The sequence below is a fragment of the Macaca fascicularis genome, chromosome 11, assembly GCF_037993035.2.
Source record: "Macaca fascicularis isolate 582-1 chromosome 11, T2T-MFA8v1.1".
NCBI classification, from domain to species: Eukaryota; Metazoa; Chordata; class Mammalia; order Primates; family Cercopithecidae; genus Macaca; species Macaca fascicularis.
Genome location: NC_088385.1, coordinates 29,872,025 through 29,896,452, shown reverse-complemented (window position 1 = coordinate 29,896,452; position 24,428 = coordinate 29,872,025). Strand labels below are relative to the sequence as shown.

The 24,428-nt window shown below is 38.2% G+C and overlaps 1 pseudogene; it reads right to left on the bottom strand.

Moving 5' to 3' along the window:
• The window catches only part of LOC102125478 (liprin-beta-1-like), a 110,602-nt pseudogene that overhangs the window by 3,509 nt on the left and 82,665 nt on the right, over positions 1-24,428 (bottom strand).

Genomic DNA, 24,428 nt, shown 5'->3' with positions numbered 1-24,428 from the left:
CATCCTGGTCAACATGGTGAAACCCGTCTCTACTAAAATACAAAAAATTGGCTGGGTGCGCACGCCCATAGTCCCAGTTACTCAGGAGGCTGAAGCAGGAGAATCACTTGAACCCGGGAGGCAGAGGTTGCAGTGAGCTGAGATTGCGCTCTGTCAAAAACAAACAAACAAACAAAACCATTCCTTTAAATCCCCAATGCCTCTGTCCTAAAGTGATGGGTTTATGAAAATAAAAGGTGACTATAATTTTGATTAAGAAATGTAGCTTAATATCTATTATTTGTCAGATATTTCTATCTTAAAAATGACTCTATGAATGCTATTTCATAGAGTGCTATTTCTATTCTATTTCATAGAATGCTATTTTATATTTTAAATATATCACATTCTTTAGTAAAGCCATTTACCTTTTGAACCTTCTCAGTGATACATGGGTATTTTTTTTAAATTTGTAATTTCTTCCTTTGTCCACAAAAATATGGATTGCTCATCAACCCAATATGGGAGAAAGAAATGAAAATTAAATCCTTTAAGCCCATGAATCCTTAAGATTAATGAAATAGCCAGGGAAATATTTTATTTTTATTAAGTGGATGATAACAGGAACATGAGAATAGTCAAATCAGTTTTAATTTTGAGGACTATTTTAATTATTGTCATATATAACATCACAAAGTTTCTCAACTATTCTCTAATCTCTGGGTATGTGCGTACATTTTAGCAATAGTGTTGGATATATATTAGAAGCTTATCAGGGATTGAGTTTACTGTAAGTTTGATGACAATTCTCAACTGGAAAGTGGATGAGGGTCCTGCTGTTCACCTAATTACATAATTAGAAAATAAAAGAGAAACCAATCTTAATGTTTACATAACACAACACAATTTTACACCTTTTCTACTGCCACTTTTTATTTTATTTAGTGTCACTTTTTAAAGAACCAATTTGCTCATAAAACTTGTCCAAGTATTCTGATAAATCGTGGTGTATTTTTGTCCAGAGCCCAGACAGTAGGAAACAAAATTAGAGTGTTAAGCAATATTAACTCCTCCAAAAGAGACACTCAAATACCCTGCATGGGAGATGACTTATTTTTTACTACAAGCCACAAAGATACCTACAATGGTTACTATATTTCTGCTTCTCTCTCCTCTCTTTTTTTTTTTTTTTTTTTTAATGATGGAGTCTTGCTCTGTCACCTAGGCTGGAGTGCAGTGCCACCATCTCAGCTCACTGCAACCTCAGCCTCCCGGGTTCAAGACATTCTCCTGCCTCAGCCTCCACAGTAACTGGGATTACAGGTGCCTACCACCACACCCAGCTAGTTTTTGTATTTTTAGTAGAGACAAGGGTTTCACCATGTTGACCAAGCTGGTCTTTAACTTCTGACCTCAAGTGATCCACCCTCCTTGGACTCCCAAAGTGTTGGGATTACAGGCGTGAGCCACTGTGCCTGGCCAGCTTCTCTCTTTTTACAAAGACATGCATGTATTCCTGGGTCACGAATTCATAGACTACAGGACAAAATTGTCCAAGAATGCCAAAAATTACAAGTAGAACAATGCTATAAGGAAATAAAACTTTGTGAATAGGGATTATTTTAAACTCCCAAGTATAAAGATTCAAGTTCACAAAGGCTAAGAGAAGGGATGCTGTAATGAAATACACTTCCCTGTAAACCTATAGGCTTTTAAATTGTGGTCTCTTATAAAATGGGCAAAATATTACCTATCATAATTATACAATTACTCCTTAGGAGTCACTTAATAATCATACAATATTTCAATTAGATGATATATATTTTCTTCTTATGAATTAGGTCAAGAGCTGTTGGACATTATTCAATAACATATTTGTGATTCGTCATCTAACAGGTCAGAATTCAAGTTCAAAGAAAAAAATCACCTTTTCCCAGTTAACCAATCATCCTTGCATAATATGAGTCCTTAGTGATATTCATCAATATGATCCCTCAAAAAGGCTCTGTGATTTTGTGATTATATAATGTAAGTATGTTTTCTATACAGATTTTTAAAATCCAATTAAATAGCAAAAATCAGCGTGCCTAAATAATAACTACTAGTAAAATCATGCATTTAAGCCCATTATTTACAAAATTAGGAAAACTAGTATGAATGGACAGATGCTCCAAATATCCTAAAGTCAAAAGTATTTCTAAAGGTTGATAAAAGGATTAATATTTCATATCAAAAGTCTAAAACTAAAAATTGTCATTAGCATTTTGTGATAAAAAGTCAATGTAATCAAAGATTATCCTTAAAATGAAGCAGGATGAGGGCACGTAGTAATGCCTTGCACACCTCCAGAGAATTTCAACTTTGCCCTAGGAATGCACGTGTATGAGAGACAGAGACAGGGTGACAGACAGAGAGAGAGGAGACACTGTATCACTCACCTCTGTGTCTCTGAACTTATCTTCATAATCCAATCTGTCCTTCTCTACAGCCGTCAGTTTCAACTTCAGGTTAGATATTTCAGCCATCAGATCCAACTTCTGAGTTTCTAAGGATGTCCTACTTAGAAGCTCCTATTGGAATTTAAGAGATACATCCAATAATTCTTTTATTATAAACAGCCACATGTGAATTTACCTCATTTATGATTGTAAAGCAGCACCTATTAAGTAGAGGATGTAGTAAAGTATAATTACTGAATATACACACTTTTAAAAAATTATTCATTTTAGGCTGGGTGCTGTGGCTCACGCCTGTAATCCCAGCACTTTGGGAGGCTGAGGGGGGCGGATCATTTGTGGTCAGGAGTTCGAGACGAGCCTGGACAGTATGGTGAAACCTCATTTCTACTAAAAATACAAAAATTAGCTAGCGTAGTGGCAGGTGCCTGTAGTCCCAGCTACTTGAGAGGCTGAGGCAGGAGAATTGCTTGAACCCAGGAGGCAGAGATTACAGTGAGCCAAGATCACACCACTGCACTCCGGCCTGGGCAATGAGACTCCATCTCAAAAATAAGATAAAATAAAATAAAAAATCATTCACTTTCGTTACCCTCCTTTGAGCAGAAAGAAACACATGTCAGTTTTCTGAGGGAGACATGTTACGTAGATACACATGCATAAACCATATATATACTTAAGTCTGATGATAACATTGATGATGATGATACTAAGTTTGTTATATGCCAGGCAACCGTTATGACATATACTGTTTCAGTCCTCACAAAAATCTTATCAGGTTGAAATTCTTATTATCCTTAATCAAAAGATGAGGAAACTTAGTAATAGAGAGGTTAGGAACTTGCCTAATGTCATAGAGCGGGGAGAAAAAAAGAGGCACAGCAGGAGTGGAAACCTACGAGGTTTTGCTCCAGTGCATACTCCATCCACCACCTTACGGAGCCTGTCCTATGTGTTATAGGTGGTGCTTAGCTTTTTTCTTTTTTCTTTTTCTAATTTTTAATTTTGTGAGTACATAGTAAGTATATATATTTATGGGGTACATGAGATGTTTTGATACAGGTATACAATGTGTAATAATCACATCATGGAAAATGGGGTCCCCATCTTCTCAAGCATTTATCCTTTGTGTTACAAACAATCCAGTTATACTCTTATTTTCAAATGTACAATTAGATTATTATTGACTATAGTCACCCTGATGTACTACTAAATACTAGACCTTATTCAAACTATCATTCTCTACCCCTTCAGCATCCTCCACCTCTTCCTTCATCCCCCACTACCATACCCAGCCTCTGGTAACCATCCTTCTACTCTATTTCCATGAGTTCGATTGTTTTATTTTTAGATCCCACAAATGAAAACATGAGGTGTTTGTTTTTCTGTGCTTGGCTTATTTTACACATAACAACCTCTAGTTCCATTCATGTTGTTGCAAATGACTGAATCTCATTCTTTTTTACGGGTGAATCATACTCCATTGTGTATAAGCACCACATTTTCTTTATTGAGTCATTTGTTGATGGACATTTAGGTTGCTTCCAAATCTTGGTGGCTGTGAACAGAGCTACAGAGAACACAAGAACACAGATACTTCTTTGATATACTGATTTCCTTTCCTTCGGGTATATATACAGCAGTGGCATTGCTGGATCATATGGTAGCTCGATTTTTAGTTTTTTGAGGAACCTCCAAACTGTGTTCTCCAAAGTAGTTGTACGAATTTACATTCCCACCAACAGTGTACAAGGGTTCCCTTTTCTCCACATCCTTGCCAGCATTTGTTACTGCCTGTCTTTTGGATAAAAGCCCTTTTAGCTGGGGTGAGATAGTATCTCATTGTAGTTTTGATTTGCATTTCTCTGATGATCAATGATCTTGAGCACCTTTTCATATATCTATTTGCCATTTGTATGTCTTCTTTTGAGAAACGTCTATTCAAATCTTCACCCACTTTTAAATTGGATTCTTAGATTTTTTTACTATTATTCTTTTTTCTTAATCATAAAACATATGCTTATAGGCGAGAGTTAGGAAACCATCTGAATGCAAAGAAAGAAAATTAAAATAAGCCACAATCCTATTGACATTTTGTTGCAGATTCTAATTACATAAACACTTTATATTGTGTGCATGTGTTTTGAGACTCTGCTACTCTCATTTTTTTTTTTAATGTGCTGGTCTAAGTGAATCAAGAAACTTACTGCTGCATCAGAGCAAACACAACATAGAAATGTAGCATCTCAAATAGTTCAGCAGGGAAATGCTATTTTGGTTTTGGCCTCTGCACATACCTGCTGCAGTATTTCTTTTGTGGCATTCAACTTCTCTCTGTGCTCTTCAAGACAAAACTCCAAATCTCTAATCTTCTCTCCCTCATCCTCCACCTGGTCTGTTAACACACTTAGCTGTATTTAGAATAAAATACTGTGATGAGTGAAAAAGAATTTGGGTCCAACTGCATACGTTATTTCTCTAAATGGAACAAAAAAAGGAATGTTCCTACCACTCATACGATCGTAAAGAAAAAAAATCTGAGAAGTACCAAGAAGACAGTGGTCCCTCGCATTCCTATTTATATATTGCTTTTTGATTTAAGGAGCCCTGTACAATTTCAGAGAAAATTTGTGTAGATTAGTAATGTACACTATTTTTTGGTTAAAGTCACTTCAACCATTTATGAGAGAGAGTGTGCACATCTTTTTTTGCGGGCAGGGCGGAGATAGGATTAGAAGAGAGGAAATGAAGTTAATGTTTCAAATAGAAATTATCAAGAGCTATTCAAATTCGATACTTCAAGAAGAATAAGGAAAAGAACCTAGGGAATTCAAGTTCCATGAGCTCTTTGAAGATGACACAGTTCATAGATGTGTTCAAAGCCAGGGGGCAACTTAGTATACTCAAAGGTCCATGAGGAGCTGTGGGGCTAGTCCTTCAACTCTAATGCTTAGAGCCGATCTCCGAGATTTTCCTCAATAATCATCACCCAGTAAATATACTTCAATTCATTTTGCTCAATATACCAAAGAAAAACATACTTCAGTTCATTTTGCTCAATATACCAAAGAAAAATGTTTGTCAAGCATTTAAAACATTATGAAGAAACAAACTCAAATTTAGCCCACAAGGAGGATTCTAGTCACTGTTGTGTTTTGTCTCACACAGGGTATCATTTTTGTTTTTTCTTGAGACGGAGTCTCGCTCTGTCACCCAGGCTGCACACAGGGTATCATTTTTAAAATTGAAAAATTAAATATATTTATTCAGATTTCAGATTCAGAAATATAAATTTACATATATGCAGATTTTATGCTATATTCATATATCCAAATTTCTGATACATATTAAAATATATTTTAAAGTCAGATCCAGCCAAGTGTAGTGCTGCACACCTGTAATCCCAGCTACTTAGGAGACTGAGGTAGGAAGATTGCTTGAGCCTAGGAGTTCAAGACTAGCCTGGGCAATGTAAGAAGACCCTGCCTCCAAAAAAAAAAATCGATCAGATCAGATGACAGATAAAATCAGATGACATTGCACCTGTATTCAGACTGGCCCCAGAAGAGCTGAGGTTAATGGCAGCTCCTTCTAAACTGGGTGTACAAACCATCATTTTGCCCCAGTCCACTACTCCCTATTGTGTACAGATGGCTTACCGTGCTTATTTCTATTAGCAGTCTGGTTGCTAATAGAACTGGTTTCTATTAGCAGTCAGGTTGCAAGCAATCTGAATTTGCCACCCCAATTTAAAACAGTCTTTGTAAGTATGCTGCAAGGAAAGAACAATATTTAAAAATCACTTGCCTGAAGAATGAGGGATACTTTATCATTTTCTAAACGTGCCAACCTTTCTTGCTATACATCTCCGTTCCCAGGTATGTGTCCATTTGTCTGAAAAAGGAAATAATATGGGTAAGGCTGATCTTCTCTAAGAATGATATATTGTAGATACATGAAAATCACAAGTGTTCTTAGTCCAAGGGGCCTGAATTGAATCTGGCACAGCTGTCACTGTCAAACAGAAAATACGAGAATGCAATTTGGTTCATTTACCACAAAAGAGGTAAGACAGGCATGTTAAGCGTATAAGCATGTTTTTGCCAAACTAAACATTTCTTAACAAGCAAAAAATAATGACCCACAAGGCACAGTGGATACTGGTATCTCCACTGAGAGCAGACACACACCCAGGGGCAGGCAAAGCTTTGTGAGTGTGTAGGGGATACCCCTAGCTGTTGAGGTCTGTCTCTCTTCCTCCAAAAGCATAAACACTCAGGCCACAGTGACTTCCCCTGGTAGCTCCGACTAGCCTCACTTATCTGCATTTTAACACTTTCTGTTCTGACCTTATTAACTTCTTATGAGTTTGCTTGTTCATATAATGTTACCTTCTATTCCAGGGCAGAGCCTATAAATTGTTTTGTAACCTCCCCAGCATCTGGCTCAGTGCTCTGTGTATATTGACGCTTACTTACTATTTCTTCCCCTCCCTCATGCCCCACACGCTTTTTTTTTAAAAAAAAAAAATCATATTTGGGCATATTTATGCATGGTATAAATGCCAAAGGAAGTATAGACTGAGAAACGACATATAGATTGTTTCTTCCTCAGCTGTCTCATATGCAAGTCATGAAAGACACACGGAGAGGCTCACAAGAACAGAAAACCTAAAAACATCATTTTGAAATATATGCAGTAGTGTAGGCAGTATCTCTCATAATCTCAGCATAACCATAAAATATGTAATCCCAATAGAATTTCCTGATTCTTCATTCAAATGCAATAGAAATAAAAGCCAGTTGAAATTCAAAAGTGTTAGATGGGGCCACCCAGGGTTCAATTGAAAAAGAAAATAATACCTTCAAATTCAGAACCAGAAAAAACAGACATCTGTTTTTAAAATCCCATACAAGTAATAATATTTTAGAAACAGATACATTTAACTAAGTAGGAAAAAAAAAAAAAAAAAAACAACTGCTGTTTAGTGAGGACAAAAAGCAAAACTGGCCAAGTGTGGTGGTGCATGCCTGTAATTCCAGCACTTTGGGAGGCTGAGGATTGCTTTGACCAGAAGTTTGAGACCAGCATAGGCAACATGGTGAGACCCCATCTCTAAAATAAACACATAAACAAACAAATAAATAAAACAGCCAAGCATGTGCAGTGAGCCGAGATCGCACCACTGCACTCCAGCCTGGGCGATGGAGTGAAACTCTGTCTAAAAAAAAACAAAAAAACCCAAAAAAACTGCCAACCATGGTGTGTGTGCCTGTGGTCCTAGTTACTCTGGAGACTGAGGAAGGAGGATCACTTGAGCCTGGGAGGTAGAGGCTACAGTGAGCCGTGTTTGCACCACTGCACTCCAGACTGGGCAACAAAGTGAGACCCTGTCTTAAGAAAAACGAAACAAAAATGATCTTTTTTCTGGTTGGAGGAAATTATAGCAAGAAGAGAGCACCGTTTCCTCCCAAGCTACTTTGTATGATATGGAAGTGAGGTGCTCCAAAACCAGTTCTCCAAAATGAGCCCCAAATAGAAACAGATACTGAAAATTGACTCAAAATGAGCATATTTATGTTTCTCAATACTGTACTGATATTTACAAGCACTCATAATGCTCAAGGGTAGTTTAGTATATTAAAACTCACTATAGGAACATAAAGCAGAATTTAAGAGCGATCAATGTTACATCCTTGTGTTAAGTAGGTAAAGACTGTTCTGTCCACATGTGTTTATATATCTGCCAATTTTGTTTCCTTTGAATTAAGAATATTGGCAGTAAGATCCATTAGGTAAATACCCTATTGTCTCTATTATTTCTCTAACTCCCATATTCTTCTACCTACCAGGTCACTCAAAACCTCCGCATATATGGCATGCTCTCTCACACACTACTTTTACTCCTTCTGCATGGACCGACTTTTCCCACCCTTTCTTCTTCTTTCCCCATTCCTTAAGGTCCACCTCTATTAGGGCTTGGTCTGTGAAGTCTTCCTTGAATTCACTGTTTACTATGCGCCAGCAACAGTATCTAGATGAACCTTCATTACAGCAGGCGTTACTCTGAATGCACTAAGGTTAGACTTGATTGCATACATGTCTCTCTCTTCTAATAGACTCTGCATTCTTTGCAAGTAGATTTGCCTTGGCATGTGACACACAGTGGGTGATAACTAAATGTCTGTTGAATGGAAAAATGACGACAGGTGTTCAATAAACACGGGTTGAATAAAAGATGACTGCAGGTTTGGTTTTGATCTGGCCTTCTTGCTTCTCAGTGGGTCTTTATTTATGTGTCCTCTATAATCTGGTATGCACTCCATGGTTGACCTCTATCTAGACTGGCTCCTTTCTCCCCAAGCCTGTACTCTCTCTTCCCACTATGTTTAGGAGGTGATCTCAGAGCCTTTGTAATGGACAATAGTTAAGGCCATCTTGTGTGAGCTCCCCTAGACACTTTCTTCCTCAGTGTGTAATAGTATAAAATATATTACCTCTTATTTCGTTCCTTTCTTTCTTCCTGCAGGCTTGGGAGAACTGATTCTTAACTCCTTCCTGAAAGCTCATCATTCCACTTCTAGTTTGGAACCTTGATTTCCTGTTTCACTGGGACTTGTAATCACCACTTCTACTTATCATTTTCCATTTCTTCCTTTTAATGAGCTTTCTTCCATTTTCCTTTACAACAACTATCCCAAGGTTTTGTACCCAACACTCTACTCACCTCCCACTCCTCCCTCTCAGGTCAATCCATCTTTCATAACCCATTTCTACCTCCTCCTCATTACATTGTGCCATTCTCCTTTCCCCATCTACTGGCTGACCTGGGTCTTGTCTTAAACTGTGCTCTTTAGTGTTTCATCCTATTCTGCCTCAGGTGGATGACTAATAATTTTATGTGAGTTGGTCTCTCAGCCTAAGTTTCTCAGTGCAAAACTGTCTTACATTTCTTTTGATTCTTCCATGGTGCTTATAAAATCCTGAGCACCTAATTAAAAATGTATTTAAGTATAAACTCCTGTTGAGTCAATCTGACTTTCAAAGCACGGAAGAGAAGCCTAAATCACTTTACCTTTCCACTTTAGCTCATGGTGCAACCTTTTACTGACCACATCCAATTCAGCTAAGTCAAAACTGGAATCAACGTGGGGATTTCAACAGTAAAATATCCAACCAATAGTGTGTGTGGAGAGTCAGGGAGGGAGATCTAACTCAACTGTAACAATGGTACTTTGAATTAATTAAGGAACTATGGCTTCTGCCAGGTTTTCCTGGCATGATGGGGAGAAGCACATCTGAAAAGCTTCATCCCTCATTGAATTACAGAATCTGAGAGCTAGCCAGGAACCTCACCTGGAAAACGAATTCCCTGACTCTACATGGCAGGTGGTACACATAACATCAGAACACCATCTACTTTTCCCTTCACCATCTAAGTGGAAAGCCTTCCTTTTATAACAACTTCCTTTTAATTATCAAGTATTACAATCAAGCATAAAGATGTAATAAATGTTAACATCTTTCCTTTGTGTCTGTTTAAAAAATGTTTTTTATTACAGAAAATTTCAAATAGATTTAAAGTAGAGAAATGAGCACAATGAAACCCCATGTACTCGCCACTCCATTTCAAGAGTTATTAATTCACGGAAGGTAGGAGTCTCAACCGCTGTTTTTACTTGTAACATCACGCTGTGTTTTCCTTTGAGTTTCTGGGTTCTATTGGTTTGCATTGGTCTACAGTTGTCTTCTTCCCTGTTTCCCCTTTGTTTCACTTTGTTCTTTCCTGAGCTCTGCTGTCCTGTCTACATCCAAAATCAACATACAAGCAGTGATTTGCCACAATTATGCTTATTTATTTTCTAAAACAGAAGATAATTTTGAGAGTAAAAACTTCCCAAATCAGAATGGTAAGTACCTAAATTAAAATGGGGAAAAGAAAACAGCCCCCTTTTTGAGGACAACAAATATTACAACATAGCTGGATTAGTAATACTACATATACACAAATACACACACATACCATATTCCAGCCAGTCATTATTATACTTATTTTTAAAACTAGTTATTAAAAGTATCACACAGTCTTGATTTCATAATCCTGTTTTTAAACATTCAGTATCAAGAAAGGAAAAGTAAGGCTCAGCCCATGAAATCTCCTTTAAGTAAACGTTATCTCTAGTTACCAAAAGAAATAACTACTATGACAGCATTTTGTACTCAGAATTACACCTCTGCCACGCATGCAAACATTTACTGCATGCCTGCTCTCCACTAGACTCTGAACTAGGAGGAGAGATTAAGACTTGAATCCTTCAGCCGTGAAGAGCAGTTATATTGCATTTGAGTTCAGTACCATAATAAGGCATCTTACACCACTACTGTCCAAAGAGTCAGAGAACATGATAGCAGCGATGCTGGAAACCAAGCAACCAGGCAGCGGCAGTATTCTACTCCCCTGTCCTCTCACTGGGTGTGATGGAATAAGGGCATGAGTTTCACAGTGGGCAAGTTGGGGGCACACGTTTAGACAATAATATTACCCTAGTCATAGGTATACACCTAAGTCCCCTGAATTTGGGGAGAACAGAGAAAAAAGAAGATCCCAGTGTCCCTAGAAGCAAAGCCCCGGCTCCTATCCCAGTACAGCAGCAACTTCATTCATTCAATATCTTCATTCACTCGTTTATTCAACATTTGTTGAAAGCCAGCAACATGTGACAGGATACAGAGATCTAGAGAAGGAATCTGTCTTCTACTTTGGAAGGATAACATGGGACCAAGAAAAAGTCCCTATTGTTCTTGTCACTTTTTCTTTCTTAACTCACTTTCCTAAAGGAACAGGGAAACCTCTTTCCATTCAATCCTAACAAATACCAGTGGCCTAGGATTCCATGAAAAGTACGTCTTTTACTTCTGTAAACTAGGAATTTGGCTGATTTGGTCAATTTGTTTTTCTGTGCCTGTGAACACTTTCCATGGGAGTTTACCTGAAGCTTAATTTTAGCTAGGGTGTCTCAGTGAGGCACCGCATGACTCAGATAATTGTGATCACCTACGGGATACAATCTTAAGATGTATCTTGTTTGCCAAAGGCTGAGAAAACATTTCCTAGAGGCACAGATGAAAAGCAAAGCCGGTCAGACAGCAGCAGGGATCGGAGGGTGGTAGGACGGGGACTGCTTTGTGGGGCTGGGAGTCAGGGACTCAGGGAGAACAGCCAGCAACCCTGCAGAGAGCACATCCCATGGCTGAACTCTTTAAGTTATGAGTATTTTTATTTTTATAGCAACTTTTAAAAATACACATTTGGGATTAATATTATCTAACTTTTAATGTAAAAATAAGAGAGAAGTGTACTATGATGATTAACAGGTCTGAAGCCAGTCCAGAACACCTCATTCCCCCTGTTTACACTCTATCTATCTCCTGGCTGATGATGCCTGCTTTGGAGTTACTACCATTAGTATTCACCATTAGTATTTCACTCACTTTGTTGAAAATTGTATTTTTGTAATTTCTGCTGACTTTGGGATGGCCTCATAATTAAAACTGCCAAATAGTCAGACACCTTTGGGATTTCACTACCTGATCCCCTGCTGACATGGATCAAGGTCATGATCCTCAGTTAAAAAAACATTATAAGAATGTTCTAGGGCAACTCATCAAGTTAGACCTAAAGTAAATAACTACTTGCTTGACTCAATTAGACATATTTTTCTATTTGCCTTCTTAAATCTGGAGCCTCATAAAGCAAGTAATTCTCCATTATTAGTATCTGTGTTCACACATTATAATATCTCACAATCAAAACAGAAAATTCAGCCTCAGTAACTAAACAAATATGTCATAGTCTACAGTTTTCTTTCAATCACAGGAGATACACTTCTGCATTTTAAAAGAAATTTGTTCATTTCCAGAAGCCTACACCTATACTAATAAATTCATTCTTATAGATTTAATGTCCCTTCATGGTAACAGGTTACCAGTGTTGGTATTTGATCACATTCAGTGTCTGATCATATGAAACAAACAGGCAGTAGCAATTAGTAGTAAAGAAATAACCTGCATCCTACAAGAAACCAAGGGATCTCCCTAACCCAGGCAAAATGATCATTGGAACTGCAAATGCCCAGTTGCACTAATGAAAAGGTTAGTATCCATCTTAAAGTACAGGGCTTCTCAAGTTGGCCATCATTAAACATGAATGGAACAATAATTATATATCTGTATATTATATATCTATATATTAATAATAACAGATATATAATTATTTCCAAAAATTTTTGAATTTAAGTTTTTCTAAAATATTCCAGAAGCTTCTCTTTAGTCTGAGAAATGTTTGTACTCTTTTGTCACAAGAAGTGAACGATGTATGGGTGGTTTGTAACTTCATTCCCCTTGTAACTGAACCCAATTCTCTTTCCCTTATTGCAAAGGGATCGTGTTAAACATTTTCCCTCTATTCTCTTCTCTATGCTCTACTCTTCAGTATTGCCTTTCTGACTAGCCTTTTTCCAGGCGTATTCATAAGCCCTCAGCATACATTAGTTCATAGGATCCTTACAATCCTAAGTGGCAGTAACCATCATCCCCATTTTACAGATGAGAAAAGCAAGACACAGAACTTCAGACATTTTCACAAGGTCATACAAGCTTTGAAGAGTTAGGGCCAACATTAAAATTCAGGTCTGCTGTTACTACAGCCTGCATTTGAAACTGCCTAGATGCAGTCCTGCCTTATCATTAACTGCTTCCTTTTTTTAAACTTCACAATCTCTTTTATTGTTATTTGGGCAGTTTTCCCATGTTCAATATGAAGGGGGAATTTGCTAGGATTCTGTGTTCCTTAAATTCTAGGACACCATCAATTTTAATTTTGTATTGTGGTAAAATATATATGTAAAATTTACCATTTTAACCCTTCTAAAGTGTATAGTTCAGTGGTAGTAAGTACCACTTACTACCACCGAAGTAAGTGGTAGTAGTGGTGATGGTGCAGCCATCACCATCATCCATCTAAATAAACTCTTTTCATCTTGCAAAACTGAAATTCTATGTGCAATAAGTATTATCTTCCCATTCCCTGCTCCCCTCAGCTCCTGGCAGTCACCAATGTACTTTCTGTCTCTAAAATGGACTATTCTGAGTATCTCAATAAAAAAAAAAAAGAAAAGAAAAGAAGGGCGAGAGAAAGGGAGGATGGATCTGAGCTAAAATGTATACATATCCGCATTTTAAGATCATAAAACACATCCCAACTTCTGAAATATTAAATTGGAAAAATCTAATATTATCAGCCAATCACTAATTATAAGCATATAATCTTCTACTTGTTGGATTCCCAATGCTGGCCCAAGTTGCTTTTTGGTTCTGAAATAAAGTCTAACATGGTAGGTGTGTGGTGACAACTCAATTTCACTCCTATGCTTTTATGGTTCCAAACAGCCAGTCCTGCTCTTTTTGCCTTTTGCTGTCTTTCTTCTTTCATCCTGTCATTCTCTGTGTGCTCGAGAAAACACACGTAATTTGAAAGGTTGGGGTCAAGGTGAGGAATTCTTATAAGTTAGATGGATATAAATAAATTTAGCAACAGCAACAAAAGTCTCTTATCTCTCTGGATCCACATCTAGTTTATTTTGTTATGTTACTTTTAGGATAAAAACTGAATCTTCATTAGTTCTGTAAAATATTTGTCATTTTATGGATTCTTATGGTTAAAACGTCAAATAATAAGATAGAACGCAACTAAAAACATTGGTCAACAAGACATTACCCATCCAAGGAATAAATTTAAAACAACTTCCATTCATTTAAACGTGTATTCCACTTTATCATCCATGGAGCATCATTCATTACAAACACAACTACTGAGCCAGGCATTCTTCTAAGCACTAGGGATACAGGAACTTTTTAAAACTAAGGGCAAAAATCAGATTCATGATGGTTACATTCCAGTTGAAAAGACAGAAAATAAATGATATAAACATTACAAATACATTGTACATAAGAAAGTGGTGAATGCTAAGAACAAAATAAAGCAGGGAGATGTAACACAAAGAATAAATGGGTATAATTTTAGTTAGGGTGGTGACGCACGGCCTCACTGAGAGAAGGACTTTTGAGTAAATACCAGAAGAATATGAGGGAGCTAGCCATACAAACATCTGGGGAAAGAGCTTTCCAGGCAGAGCGAAAAGCCAGTGCCTGAAAAAGCCAGTGCCTGGAAAAGCCAGTGCAAAGGCTCAGAGGCCAGTGTACCTGGCATGTTTCAGAATCAGTGAAATAGCCAATGTGCTTGGCGTGGAGTGAATAAGGAGATGTGTGATGAGAGATGAGGTCAGAAAGTCATGGGAAGCAAATCCTACGAGGCCTTGCAGCCCACAGTAAGCACTGTGGTTTTTACTCTGAGTAAGATGTGATGTCATTGGCAGTTTCTGAAAAAAGGAGTGAGTGTCATGATCTAACATGATGTAATCATCATTTCTTTTTATCATTTCTCGACATACTTTCACAGAACAAATTAAGCACATGTTAATGGAAATGTTTTAGACACATGTCAAAAATTGAACTACAGGTATGCTTAGGCTACTATTGCCATTGGTGGCCTCTGGGTGTGGGATAGAAATAGATTCTTCTAACAATAGTAAAGTCCCTTTCTACTGCATGCTAAATGGTCAGAAGAACATGGAGTAAAGAAGGGGTGGGATAGGACATTGAAATAGACTAAGGAATATGCCAGGAAACACCAATTTCAGAGCATGAAGCAATCCCCAAAGAAATCAGCAAACCTGGACCTTTAAATCTCTGGAGGAGAAATTTGCAGAGGAAATATAAAGTATAATAGTAAGGCATTATGTATTTTAACAAGTAAAATATCTCCAATGGTCAAGTGTGTGTAGCTGCACACCCGCTAAAGGATGGATTCTACTATTTGCACTCAGAAATGCAGAGGTAAACCAGGTGGGAACACAGAGTATTCAGCACAGGACTGGCTGGGAGCTCTAGTATTTGTGTCACATCCTATGAAAATGTTGTAGCTGTAGGATGTACTCTTAAGGTCCCCAAAGCAAGCAGTTTTCATGTCTACCACAGATCCAAAAGTAGATTACAATTCTTTCATACAATTCTCATTAGTTTTTATATAAACACAGTTAACTCATAAGTGTATTAGTGCATCTTACTGAAAATTGAATATCCTTTAAGCACAAAATATCTCCTTTCCTCTGTCCTCCACTGAATCTGCTTTTGTGACACTCTTTAGATTTTATGTGTTCATCACAGATTAAAACCCTGGTATTTACTGCTGTACCCAGACAAAGGGTAGCTCTGCCACTTCACCAATTTTTGAGAAGGATGCCTAGAAAGAGACCTCGTTGTTTAGTGGGTAACACTATTAACCCATTTATGCTGGAGGTTGCGAATTTTTCTGTGAAAAATTAGAACTTGGCAATGACCTTGAGCAGTAGGATATAAATAACTTCCACAAGCTTAGCGTTCCAATAATGGAACACTATGTGTAAATGGGTTAAAGGCCCAAATCCACAATTTAATTCGAGAACTGGAACTGAAAAGATTGAAATAAACCACCAGGTGGCACTTCAGGTCAAATACTGCTGGAAACCGCTGTGACTTTTTGAATGTCTTTCATTATGCTTTCCACTTAGCATTGCCATTGGGTCCTTTATAATGAATAACCCAATATAACTGAGAAATCATCTATGTGCAAGATTCTTTCCCTTATAGGACTATTTGATTTAAGCCACACTAGGTCACTCAAGCACAATCTAAAAGCCAGTCTGTTTTTATGGGCAGAATCAGGTGCCCTGTTGTTGGTATTTATAAAATGTACACTAATAGCACTTTTTAAAAAGTTATCCTTAGAGTCAAAAGAAAGTTAAGATATCTTAAGGAATACAATAGAGCACATCTGCTGCCCTATACTTTTTTTTTGTTCTAATCAGCTACTCTATGTTCTAAATTTTGGAATAAGCAACAAAAGATTCATAATACAGAATTTACAACAGGCAGACACCTACCATTTGACTCTGAAGCCATTCAATAAGCATTTCTGCTGTTGAATCTGGGATCTGTCATCTCAAGCCTTCTTTCTCATCTGTTTCCATCATCTCTAACAATCCACGCAGGTCTTCCACAAGGTGCAGAGCTCACAAACTTCCCATGAATGGAGAGGTGGGAGATTGGTAATCAAAAATCCCATTGGAATATTCCAGGGCCTTAGAACCTAAGTTAAACAAAATCACAGAGAGAGCAATGGGATTTATGTTAGATAAAAATATCAAAGCCAAAGGTGGTAAACCAGTCTAGTCACAGTAAGGAACAATCAAAAGAAACAGAAAAAAGAGAATTCAATCACATAAATCTCTCCAAGTCAGATTTACATGGTGCAAGAATTAAAACCATGTAGTTGATGGTAAATATCCATGGTGCAATTCCTAACAAGGAGGCCAATCAAGGGATATAGAAAGAAAAATAACCTGGTGGGCTTTGGTGTGAGGTGTGCTGGCATCGTGGAGATCATGGATAAGAAAGTGGAAGATCAGAAAATACAGATATTAGAACTGGTTCATTCTGGGCCAATACTGGACCAAATGATTTCTGGCTTAGAAAAACTGTGGATGAAGGGTTATGAAATGAACCCAGATAAAGGTTATTAGAGTAAATTCCAAGGAAAGATAATGAGCTCAATGTGTTAAATTATTATGCTGACGTGCCTATAGGACTTTTCCAGAGAGATATCTGGTTGGAAATTAGAGATAGGGACTGGAAGCTTAGCAAAGAATTGGGAAGGTAAATAGATGTGAACAAGCTGGGTGCAGTGGCGCATGCCTGTGATCGCAGGTACTTGAGGTGGGAAGATTGCTTGAGCCCAGCATTTCAAGGTTGCACTATGCATATTATTCACAGGCAATCGTGCCTGTAAATAGCCACTGCACTCCAGCTTGAGCAACAGAGCAAGACCTCCTCTCTTAAAAAAAATAGATATGAGAGTCATTGGCAGAAAGTGAATTTTGAATTCAGGAAAATAGATCAGAACATTCATGGTTACTGGATAGAGCAGTGTCTCTCAAAGTATGGTCCACAGACCACCTACACCAGAACCACCTGAGATGCAGATTCTTTATCCTTGATTAGAAACCTAGGATGGAACTTGAATTTTTGATATTTTAAAATAATATTTGAGAATAATGCTGGCAGAAAATGGAGAAGAGGAACAAAAACGAAATTACAGGGAAGCAAAAGACATAGGGCTAAAAAATGAAAATCAAGTAAAAAGATAATATGAAAGTTGTAGTGAAAAAGTGAAGTGAGCAGAGTAAATGTTGTGATTCTGTCTTTCACAGGATGCAGATCACCTGCTATGATACCATCCATCTGCTCCAATGCTGCAGCCAACATATCGCTTGCATCACTCCTCATTTTCTTATTTGTCAGGGGCAAATTCCAACCTAGATCTGGAAAAAAAAATGATGTTATTATTACATCCATTAAATGACACAGGCTTGCTAGTGGGTTTCCTAATTCTCCTTCAAGTGATAACTCTGTTGTATAGTCAAACATGGAGCAAAAACTTCAGTAGTGGAATTGTAAGCTGTGGCCAATCACCTACTCAGTGCAAGGCCACATGTGATACCTGTATCAGTTAATAAAGAAGATTCCATTCTTGCACTTGCGGTGTTTAAAATCCACTAGCATGGTTTCCATGCTGTTCTCTAGAACTCTAGGCCTCTGTAAAGGGCAACAGGGATGGCCATGGAAGCTTGCTGAGGGCCATGACAAGCACTGGCCAGACAAGACTCCTTTCTCCCTTTACCAGCCTCACCCAATCTCTGTTCTCTTAATTTCATTTTTTTTCTTTCTGTATAAGGGCTTAAGATTTGGCTAAGAAAAGGATTCACTAACACATACACTACACGTATGTATACACACACACAAACACACACATATACCCTACTGATATTCAACCTTTTGTAATGGAGCCATAGCTATCACATACTAAGTGCCTATAGTGGTTCCTACACATTTACATAAATTATCCATAATCCTTAGTCAACAGCTCTATAAAATGTGTAAATTCATCTCCACTTTATAAATGGGGATCAAAGACGTTTGATTTTTGCATGGAAACACAGCAAAGTAAATATAGTCAAGCTAACCTAGGTTAGCAACTTCCACTATAATATACAATTTCTGTTTACCTGATCCTATGTGAATATGAACTGATGCTGAAATTGTACAATGTACTCATTCGTTTACTAGTTAAAAATTATATTGAGATAATGCTTGCAAAAAATTTGGTCATTGACAGAAAAAAGTCAAGATAATGTGATTTTCAACATTCACTAACGCATTTCAGGTACCAGACTAAGCACCGAAATAAAGCTCTTACTATGTTATATATACTGTGATAGAGCAAATACCTGGGAAATAAAGGGCATATTCTCTTTCACAGAAACCTTTGCCCTCTGTTTCCAAGCAGCCAAATCTCACCACTTTATTTTCACAAATATATGTATAGTTCTGGTATAAGCTTCTTGGATTAGTTCCCAATTGTGCATTCATTCTACCATAATGCCATATAATTGTTGTAAAATATTATTTTGATTAAAATCATTTCACCTAAAGATTTTCTAGAACTTCACTCACTTCCAAAGGTGAAAAATATCACCACCATTTATTGTGGAACTACTACAGCATGAGAATCCTCAAGGTATGTATCTACAGTTACTCAGAAAACAAGGAATCAACAAGTTAGTTTATGAACCTAGGTCATTCTAAAAAATTTACTCACATACTCAGCCAGTGCACCATCCAAAGAAATAGGACACACATTTAATAACCACACTCCAGTATGGGAAACTCAAAACATGAAAACTGAGAGCATAAGGGATTAAGCTGAATTACATAATTAAGTGGCTTGCATTCTCTTTCATTTAAAAAGTATTTTGTAGCTCCATTCCAAGATGGCCGAATAGAAATGGCTCTGGTCTACAGCTCCCACCATGATTGATGCAGAAGAGGGGTGATTTCTGCATTTCCAACTGAGGTACCTGGTTCATGTCATTAGGACTGGTTGGACAGTGGGTGCAGCCCACAGAGGGTGAGCCGAAGCAGGACGGGGCATCATCTCACCCAGAAAGGGCAAGGGATTGGGGGATTTCCCTTTCCTAGCCAAGGGAAGCCGTGACAGACTGTACCTGGAAAAACAGGACACTCTTGCCCAAATACTGTGCTTTTCCCATGGTCTTAGCAACTGGCAGACCAGGAGATCCTCTCCTGTGCCTGGATTGGTGGGTCCCACACCCACGGAACCTTGCTCACTGCTAGCAGCAGTCTGAGATTGACATGCAAGGCTGCAGCCTGACTGGGGGAGGGGTGTCCACCATTGCTGAGGCTTGAGTAGGTAAACAAAGCGGCCAGGAAGCTCAAACTCAGTGGAGCCCACTGCAGCACAGCAAGGCCTACTGCCTGTATAGTCTCCACCTCTGGGGACAGGGCATAGCTGAACAAAGGCAGCAGAAACTTCTGCAGACTTAAACTTCCCATCTGACAGCTCTGAAGAGAGCAGGGGTTCTCCCAGCATGGTGATTGAGCTCTGAGAATAGACAGACTGCCTCCTCAAGTGGGTCGCTGACTCCTGTGTAGCCTAACTGGGAGACACCTCCAAGCAGGGGCTGACAGACACCTCATACAGGTGGGTGCCCCTCTGAGATGAAGCTTCCAGAGGAAGGATCAGGCAGCAATATTTGCTGTTCTGCAATATTTGCTGTTGTGCAGCCTCCACTGGTGATACCCAGGCAAACAAGGTCTGGAGTGGACCTCCAGCAAACTCCAACAGACCTGCAGCTGAGGGACATGACTCTTAGAAGGAAAACTAACAAACAGAAAGGAATAGCATCAACATCAACAAAAAGGACATCTAAACCAAACTTCATCTGTAGGTCACCAACATGAAAGACCAAAGGTAGATAAAACCACAAAGATGGGGAGAAACCAAGGCAGAAAAGCTGAAAATTCTAAAAACCAGACTGCCTTTTCTCCTCCAAAGGATCACAGCTCCTCACCAGCAATGGAACAAAGCTGGATGGAGAATGACTTTGATGAGTCGACAGAAGTAAACTTCAGAAGGTTGGTAATAACATATTCCTCCGAGCTAAAGGAGCATGTTCTAACCCATTGCAAGGAAGCTAAAAACCTTGAAAAAAGATTAGACGAATGGCTAACTAGAAAAAACAGTGTAGGGAAGACCTTAAAAGACCTGATGGACCAGAAAACCATGGCACAAGAACTTAGTGATGCATACACAAGTTTCAATAGCCGATTCGATCAAGTGGAATGAAGGGTATCAGTGATCGAAGAGCAAATTAATGAAATAAAGCGAGAAGACAAGTTTAAAGGAAAAAAGAGTAAAAAGAAATGAACAAAGCATCCAAGAAATATGGGACTATGTGCAAAGACCAAATCTACATTTGAATGGTGTACCTGAAAGTGATGGGGAGAATGGAACCAAGTTGGAAAACACTCTTCAGGATATTACCAGGAGAACTTCCCCAACCTAGCAAGGTAGGCCAACATTCAAGTTCAGGAAATACAGAGAACACCACAAAAATACTCCTCGAGAAGAGCAACTCCAAGACACATAATTGTCAGAATCACCAAGGTTGAAATGAAAGAAAAAATGTTAAGGGCAGCAAGAGAGAAAGGTTGGGTTACCCACAAAGGGAAGCCCATCAGACTAACAGCGGATCTCTCAGCAGAAATCCTACAAGCCAGAAGAGAGTGGGGGCCAATATTCAACATTCTTAAAGAAAAGAATTTTCAACCCAGAAATTCATATCCAGTCAAACCAAGCTTCATAAGTGAAGGAGAAACAAAATCCTTTACAAACAAGCAAATGCTGAGAGATTTTGTCACCACCAGGCCTGCCTTACAAGAGCTCCTGAAGGAAGCACTAAACATGGAAAGGAACAACCAGTACCAGCCACTGCAAAAGCATGCCAAATTGTAAAGACCATTGATGCTAGGAAGAAACTGCATCAACTAATGGGCAAAATAACCAGCTAGCATCATAATGACAGGATCAAATTCACACATAACAATATTAACCTTAAATGTAAATGGGCTAAATGCTCCAATTAAAAGACATAGACTGGCATATTGGATGAAGAGTCAAGACCCATCAGTGCATTGTATTCTGGAGACCCATCTCACGTGCACAGACACACATAGACTCAGAAAAAGGGATGGAGGAAGATCTACCAAGCAAATGGAAAACAAAAAAAAAGCAGGGGTTGCAATCCTAGTGTCTGATAAAACAGACTTTAAACCTACAAAGATCAAAAGAGACAAAGAAGGTGATTATGTAATGGTAAAGGGAGTAACTCAACAAGAAGAGCTAACTCTCCTAAATATATATGCACCCAACACAGGAGCACCCAGATTCATAAAGCAAGTTCTTAGAGACTTACAAAGAGACTTAGACTCCCACACAATAATAATGGAAGACTTTAACACCCTACTGTCTTTAGTAGACAGATCAAAGAGACAGAAGGTTAACAAGGATGTCCAAGACTTGAACTCAACTCTGCACCAAGCAGACCTAATAGACATCTACAGAACTCTCCACCCCAAATCAACAGAATATACATTCTTCTGAGCACCACATTGCACATATTCTAAAATTAATCACATAATTGGAAGTAAAGTACTGCTCAGCAAATGCAAAAGAACAGAAATCACAAGAAACTGTCTTTCAGACCACAATGCAATCAAATTAGAACTCAGGATTAAGAAACTCACTCAAACTGCACAACTACAAGGCAGCTGAACAACTGGCTCCTGAATGACTACTGGGTAAATAATGAAATGAAGGTAGAAATGAAGATGTTCTTTGAAACCAATGAGAACAAAGACACAACATACAAGAATCTCTGAGACATTTAAAGCAGTGTGTAGAAGGAAATTTATAGCACTAAATGCCCACAAGAGAAAGCAGGAAAGATCTAAACTCGACACCCTAACATCACAATTAAAAGAACTAGAGAAGCAAGAGCAAACACATTCAAAAGCTAGCCGAAGGCAAGAAGTAACTAAGATCAGAGCAGAACTGAAGGAGATAAAGACATAAAACCCTTCAAAAAATCAATCAATCCAGGAGCTGCTTTTTTGAAAAGATCAACAAAACTGATAGACTGCTAGCAAAACTAATAAAGAAGAAAAGAGAGAAGAATCAAATAGATGCAATAAAAAATGATAAAGGGGATGTCGCCACTGATCCCACAGAAATACAAACTATCATCAGAGAATACTATAAACACCTATACCCAAATAAACTAGAAAATCTAGAAGAAATAGATAAATTCCTAGACACGTTCACCCTCCCAAGACTAAACCAGGGAGAAGTTGAATCTCTGAATAGACCAATAGCAGGCTCTGAAATTGAGGCAATAATCAAGAGCCTACCAACCAAAAAAGCCCAGGACCAGATGGATTCACAGCTGAATTCTAGCAGAGGTACAAAGAAGAGCTGGTACCATGCCTTCTGAAACTATTCTAATCAACAGAAAAAGAGGGAGTCCTTCCTAACTCATTTTATGAGGCCAGCATCATCCTGATACCAAAGGCTGGCAGAGACACACACACAAAAAAGAGAATTTTAGACTAATATCTCTGATGAATATCAATGTGAAAATTCTCAGTAAAATACTGGCAAACCGAATCCAGCAGCACATCAAAAAGCTTATCCACCATGATCAAGTTGGCTTCATCCCAGGTATGCAAGGCTGGTTCAACATATGCAAATCAATAAACCTAATCCATCATAAAAACAGAATCAACAACAAAAACCACATGATTAGCTCAATAGATGCAGAAAAAGCCTTTGATAAAATTCAACAATGCTTCATGCTAAAACTCTTAATAAACTAGGTATTGATGGAACGTATCTCAAAATAATAAGACTATTTATGACAAACCCACAGCCAATATCATACTAAATGGGCAAAAACTGGAAGCATTCCCTTTGAAAACTGCCACAAGACAGGGATGACCTCTCTCACCACTCCTATTCAACATTTGGGAGTTCTGGCCAGGAAAATCAGGCAAGAGAAAGAGATAAAGGATATTCAATAAGGAAAACAGGAAGTCAAATTGTCCCTGTTTGCAGATGACATGATTGTATATTTAGAAAACCCCATCGTCTCACCCAAAATCTCCTTAAGCTGATAAGCAAATTCAGCAAAGTCTCAGGACACAAAATCAATGTGCAAAAATCACAAGCATTCTTATACACCAATAACAGATAAATAGCCAAATCATGAGTGAACTCCCATTCACAATTGCTACAAAGAGAATAAAATACCTAGGAATACAACTTACAAAGGATGTAAAGGACCTCTTCAAGAAGAACTACAAACCACTGCTCAGTGAAATAAAAGAAGACACAAGCAAATGGAAGAATATTCCATACTCATGGATAGGAAGAATCAATATCATGAAAATGGCCATACTGCCCAAGGTAATTTATAGATTCAATGCCATCCCCATCAAGCTACCAATGACTTTCTACACAGAATTGGAAAAAACTACTTTAAAGTTCATATGGAACCAAAAAAGACCCCGCATTGCTAAGACAATCCTAGGCCAAAAGAACAAAGCTGGGGGCATCACACTACCTGACTTCAAACTATACTACAAGGCTACAGTAACCAAAACAGCATGGTACTGATACCAAAACAGAGATATAGATCAATGGAACAGAATAGAGGCCTCAGAAATAACAGCACACATCTACAACCATCCGATCTTTGACAAACCTGACAAAAACCAGAAATGGGGAAAGGATTCCCTATTTAATAAATGGTGCTGGGAAAACTGGCTAGCCATATGTAGGAAGCTAAAACTGCATCACTTCCTTGCACCATACAAAAATTAATTCAAGATGGATTAAAGACTTAAATGTTAGATCGAAAA